Raw genomic sequence first — 6000 nt, 5'->3', positions numbered from 1 at the left:
CACTGTTGAAGTGCCTGGCTAGCTCAGTCGGTAGAGCATGAGACTCTTAATCTCAGGGTTGTGAGTTCGAGCCCCACGTTGGGCGAATCTTTTCTCTTCCGAAGCACGAACTCACTTTGCAAACAGCCATCCGCTTGGACATTCGAGCAGGCTTGCCACCCTGCATTGCTGACTTGTCAGGCATAGCTGGTTTTACAGAAGACTATGGATTTGAATCCTAGCTATACCTTCACTCTGACCTTTTATCTCAATGACAGACCTATTACCAATGAAACGTCCTCCTAAATGGTTTGAAGCAATGCTCCTTTTCTCGACAAGAAATAGACAGGCAGAAGGTTCAAGAAAAATACTTGCATCTGCTGAGGCTCAAACTCATAACCGTGACATCAATTTACTGCATACTGCTGTATAAGTACAACACGCTAACCGAATGCACCACAGGATCCATTAACAACACTTTCACTGATCACCATATTTTGCTCAAACAGAGCTGTACGATATTCAGACCAAGTAATTATTAATGTTTATATGCCCGGCTAGCTCAGTCGGTAGAGCATGAGACTCTTAATCTCAGGGTCGTGGGTTCGAGCCCCACGTTGGGTGACACTTTTCTCTTCCGAAGCACGAATTCACTTTGCAAACAGCCATCAGCTTGGACATTCGAGCAGGCTTGCCACCCTGCATTGCTGACTTGTCAGGCATAGCTGGTTTTACAGAAGACTATGGATTTGAATCCTAGCTATACCTTCACTCTGACCTTTTATCTCAATGACAGACCTATTACCAATGAAAAGTCCTCCTAAATGGTTTGAAGCAATGCTCCTTTTCTCGACAAGAAATAGACAGGCAGAAGGTTCAAGAAAAATACTTGCATCTGCTGAGGCTCAAACTCATAACCGTGACATCAATTTACTGCATACTGCTGTATAAGTACAACACGCTAACCGAATGCACCACAGGATCCATTAACAACACTTTCACTGATCACCATATTTTGCTCAAACAGAGCTGTACGATATTCAGACCAAGTAATTATTAATGTTCATATTCCCGGCTAGCTCAGTCGGTAGAGCATGAGACTCTTAATCTCAGGGTCGTGGGTTCGAGCCCCACGTTGGGTGACACTTTTCTCTTCCGAAGCACGAATTCACTTTGCAAACAGCCATCAGCTTGGACATTCGAGCAGGCTTGCCACCCTGCATTGCTGACTTGTCAGGCATAGCTGGTTTTACAGAAGACTATGGATTTGAATCCTAGCTATACCTTCACTCTGACCTTTTATCTCAATGACATACCTATTACCAATGAAACGTCCTCCTAAATGGTTTGAAGCAATGCTCCTTTTCTCGACAAGAAATAGACAGGCAGAAGGTTCAAGAAAAATACTTGCATCTGCTGAGGCTCAAACTCACAACCGTGACATCAATTTACTGCATACTGCTGTATAAGTACAACACGCTAACCGAATGCACCACAGGATCCATTAACAACATTCTCACTGATCTCCATATTTTGCTCAAACAGAGCTGTACGATATTCAGACCAAGTAATTATCACTGTTGAAGTGCCTGGCTAGCTCAGTCGGTAGAGCATGAGACTCTTAATCACAGGGTCGTGAGTTCGAGCCCCACGTTGGGAGAATCTTTTCTCTTCCGAAGCACGAACTCACTTTGCAAACAGCCATCCGCTTGGACATTCGAGCAGGCTTGCCACCCTGCATTGCTGACTTGTCAGGCATAGCTGGTTTTACAGAAGACTATGGATTTGAATCCTAGCTATACCTTCACTCTGACCTTTTATCTCAATGACAGACCTATTACCAATGAAACGTCCTCCTAAATGGTTTGAAGCAATGCTCCTTTTCTCGACAAGAAATAGACAGGCAGAAGGTTCAAGAAAAATACTTGCATCTGCTGAGGCTCAAACTCATAACCGTGACATCAATTTACTGCATACTGCTGTATAAGTACAACACGCTAACCGAATGCACCACAGGATCCATTAACAACACTTTCACTGATCACCATATTTTGCTCAAACAGAGCTGTACGATATTCAGACCAAGTAATTATTAATGTTTATATGCCCGGCTAGCTCAGTCGGTAGAGCATGAGACTCTTAATCTCAGGGTCGTGGGTTCGAGCCCCACGTTGGGTGACACTTTTCTCTTCCGAAGCACGAATTCACTTTGCAAACAGCCATCAGCTTGGACATTCGAGCAGGCTTGCCACCCTGCATTGCTGACTTGTCAGGCATAGCTGGTGTTACAGAAGACTATGGATTTGAATCCTAGCTATACCTTCACTCTGACCTTTTATCTCAATGACATACCTATTACCAATGAAACGTCCTCCTAAATGGTTTGAAGCAATGCTCCTTTTCTCGACAAGAAATAGACAGGCAGAGGGTTCAAGAAAAATACTTGCATCTGCTGAGGCTCAAACTCACAACCTTGACATCAATTTACTGCATACTGCTGTATAAGTACAACACGCTAACCGAATGCACCACAGGATCCATTAACAACACTCTCACTGATCACCATATTTTGCTCAAACAGAGCTGTACGATATTCAGACCAAGTAATTATCACTGTTGAGGTGCCTGGCTAGCTCAGTCGGTAGAGCATGAGACTCTTAATCTCAGGGTCGTGGGTTCGAGCCCCACGTTGGGTGAATCTTTTCGCTTCCGAAGCACGAACTCACTTTGCAAACAGCCATCCGCTTGGACATTCGAGCAGGCTTGCCACCCTGCATTGCTGTCTTGTCAGGCATAGCTGGTTTTACAGAACACTATGGATTTGAATCCTAGCTATACCTTCACTCTGACCTTTTATCTCAATGACATACCTATTACCAATGAAACGTCCTCCTAAATGGTTTGAAGCAATGCTCCTTTTCTCGACAAGAAATAGACAGGCAGAAGGTTCAAGAAAAATACTTGCATCTGCTGAGGCTCAAACTCATAACCGTGACATCAATTTACTGCATACTGCTGTATAAGTACAACACGCTAACCGAATGCACCACAGGATCCATTAACAACACTTTCACTGATCACCATATTTTGCTCAAACAGAGCTGTACGATATTCAGACCAAGTAATTATTAATGTTGATATGCCTGGCTAGCTCAGTCGGTAGAGCATGAGACTCTTAATCTCAGGGTCGTGGGTTCGAGCCCCACGTTGGGTGACACTTTTCTCTTCCGAAGCACGAACTCACTTTGCAAACAGCCATCCGCTTGGACTTTCGAGCAGGCTTGCCACCCTGCATAGCTGGTTTTACAGAAGACTATGGATTTGAATCCTAGCTATACCTTCACTCTGACCTTTTATCTCAATGACATACCTATTACCAATGAAACGTCCTCCTAAATGGTTTGAAGCAATGCTCCTTTTCTCGACAAGAAATAGACAGGCAGAAGGTTCAAGAAATATACTTGCATCTGCTGAGGCTCAAACTCATAACCGTGACATCAATTTACTGCATACTGCTGTATAAGTACAACACGCTAACCGAATGCACCACAGGATCCATTAACAACACTTTCACTGATCACCATATTTTGCTCAAACAGAGCTGTACGATATTCAGACCAAGTAATTATTAATGTTGATATGCCTGGCTAGCTCAGTCGGTAGAGCATGAGACTCTTAATCTCAGGGTCGTGGGTTCGAGCCCCACGTTGGGTGACACTTTTCTCTTCCGAAGCACGAACTCACTTTGCAAACAGCCATCAGCTTGGACATTCGAGCAGGCTTGCCACCCTGCATTGCTGACTTGTCAGGCATAGCTGGTTTTACAGAAGACTATGGATTTGAATCCTAGCTATACCTTCACTCTGACCTTTTATCTCAATGACATACCTATTACCAATGAAACGTCCTCCTAAATGGTTTGAAGCAATGCTCCTTTTCTCAACAAGAAATAGACAGGCAGAGGGTTCAAGAAAAATACTTGCATCTGCTGAGGCTCAAACTCACAACCGTGACATCAATTTACTGCATACTGCTGTATAAGTACAACACGCTAACCGAATGCACCACAGGATCCATTAACAACATTCTCACTGATCTCCATATTTTGCTCAAACAGAGCTGTACGATATTCAGACCAAGTAATTATCACTGTTGAAGTGCCTGGCTAGCTCAGTCGGTAGAGCATGAGACTCTTAATCACAGGGTCGTGAGTTCGAGCCCCACGTTGGGAGAATCTTTTCTCTTCCGAAGCACGAACTCACTTTGCAAACAGCCATCCGCTTGGACATTCGAGCAGGCTTGCCACCCTGCATTGCTGACTTGTCAGGCATAGCTGGTTTTACAGAAGACTATGGATTTGAATCCTAGCTATACCTTCACTCTGACCTTTTATCTCAATGACAGACCTATTACCAATGAAACGTCCTCCTAAATGGTTTGAAGCAATGCTCCTTTTCTCGACAAGAAATAGACAGGCAGAAGGTTCAAGAAAAATACTTGCATCTGCTGAGGCTCAAACTCATAACCGTGACATCAATTTACTGCATACTGCTGTATAAGTACAACACGCTAACCGAATGCACCACAGGATCCATTAACAACACTTTCACTGATCACCATATTTTGCTCAAACAGAGCTGTACGATATTCAGACCAAGTAATTATTAATGTTTATATGCCCGGCTAGCTCAGTCGGTAGAGCATGAGACTCTTAATCTCAGGGTCGTGGGTTCGAGCCCCACGTTGGGTGACACTTTTCTCTTCCGAAGCACGAATTCACTTTGCAAACAGCCATCAGCTTGGACATTCGAGCAGGCTTGCCACCCTGCATTGCTGACTTGTCAGGCATAGCTGGTTTTACAGAAGACTATGGATTTGAAACCTAGCTATACCTTCACTCTGACCTTTTATCTCAATGACATACCTATTACCAATGAAACGTCCTCCTAAATGGTTTGAAGCAATGCTCCTTTTCTCGACAAGAAATAGACAGGCAGAAGGTTCAAGAAAAATACTTGCATCTGCTGAGGCTCAAACTCACAACCGTGACATCAATTTACTGCATACTGCTGTATAAGTACAACACGCTAACCGAATGCACCACAGGATCCATTAACAACATTCTCACTGATCACCATATTTTGCTCAAACAGAGCTGTACGATATTCAGACCAAGTAATTATCACTGTTAAGGTGCCTGGCTAGCTCAGTCGGTAGAGCATGAGACTCTTAATCTCAGGGTCGTGGGTTCGAGCCCCACGTTGGGTGAATCTTTTCGCTTCCGAAGCACGAACTCACTTTGCAAACAGCCATCCGCTTGGACATTCGAGCAGGCTTGCCACCCTGCATTGCTGTCTTGTCAGGCATAGCTGGTTTTACAGAAGACTATGGATTTGAATCCTAGCTATACCTTCACTCTGACCTTTTATCTCAATGACATACCTATTACCAATGAAACGTCCTCCTAAATGGTTTGAAGCAATGCTCCTTTTCTCGACAAGAAATAGACAGGCAGAAGGTTCAAGAAAAATACTTGCATCTGCTGAGGCTCAAACTCATAACCGTGACATCAATTTACTGCATACTGCTGTATAAGTACAACACGCTAACCGAATGCACCACAGGATCCATTAACAACACTTTCACTGATCACCATATTTTGCTCAAACAGAGCTGTACGATATTCAGACCAAGTAATTATTAATGTTGATATGCCTAGCTAGCTGAGTCGGTAGAGCATGAGACTCTTAATCTCAGGGTCGTGGGTTCGAGCCCCACGTTGGGTGACACTTTTCTCTTCCGAAGCACGAACTCACTTTGCAAACAGCCATCCGCTTGGACTTTCGAGCAGGCTTGCCACCCTGCATTGCTGACGTGTCAGGCATAGCTGGTGTTACAGAAGACTATGGATTTGAATCCTAGCTATACCTTCACTCTGACCTTTTATCTCAATGACATACCTATTACCAATGAAACGTCCTCCTAAATGGTTTGAAGCAATGCTCCTTTTCTCGACAAGAA

The 6000-nt window shown here is 43.9% G+C and overlaps 7 non-coding genes across 7 annotated transcripts; all 7 read left to right on the top strand.

Moving 5' to 3' along the window:
- Positions 1-530: 530 nt before the first annotated feature.
- On the top strand, positions 531-603 carry trnak-cuu (transfer RNA lysine (anticodon CUU)). Its single transcript has one exon. It is a non-coding gene; the product is annotated as a tRNA-Lys (tRNA).
- A 1481-nt stretch (positions 604-2084) lies between these two features.
- On the top strand, positions 2085-2157 carry trnak-cuu (transfer RNA lysine (anticodon CUU)). Its single transcript has one exon. It is a non-coding gene; the product is annotated as a tRNA-Lys (tRNA).
- Positions 2158-2602: 445 nt separating this feature from the next.
- On the top strand, positions 2603-2675 carry trnak-cuu (transfer RNA lysine (anticodon CUU)). The gene has a single exon. It is a non-coding gene; the product is annotated as a tRNA-Lys (tRNA).
- Positions 2676-3120: 445 nt separating this feature from the next.
- On the top strand, positions 3121-3193 carry trnak-cuu (transfer RNA lysine (anticodon CUU)). Its single transcript has one exon. It is a non-coding gene; the product is annotated as a tRNA-Lys (tRNA).
- A 427-nt stretch (positions 3194-3620) lies between these two features.
- Positions 3621-3693, top strand: trnak-cuu (transfer RNA lysine (anticodon CUU)). Its single transcript has one exon. It is a non-coding gene; the product is annotated as a tRNA-Lys (tRNA).
- Positions 3694-4656: 963 nt separating this feature from the next.
- trnak-cuu (transfer RNA lysine (anticodon CUU)) lies at positions 4657-4729 on the top strand. The gene has a single exon. It is a non-coding gene; the product is annotated as a tRNA-Lys (tRNA).
- Positions 4730-5174: 445 nt separating this feature from the next.
- trnak-cuu (transfer RNA lysine (anticodon CUU)) lies at positions 5175-5247 on the top strand. The gene has a single exon. It is a non-coding gene; the product is annotated as a tRNA-Lys (tRNA).
- The last annotated feature ends 753 nt before the right edge of the window (positions 5248-6000 follow it).

This window comes from Salvelinus fontinalis, unplaced genomic scaffold (assembly GCF_029448725.1).
Source record: "Salvelinus fontinalis isolate EN_2023a unplaced genomic scaffold, ASM2944872v1 scaffold_1511, whole genome shotgun sequence".
Classification (NCBI taxonomy): domain Eukaryota; kingdom Metazoa; phylum Chordata; class Actinopteri; order Salmoniformes; family Salmonidae; genus Salvelinus; species Salvelinus fontinalis.
The sequence above is the reverse complement of the archived record's forward strand: the minus strand, read 5'-3'. Positions and strand labels throughout refer to the sequence as shown.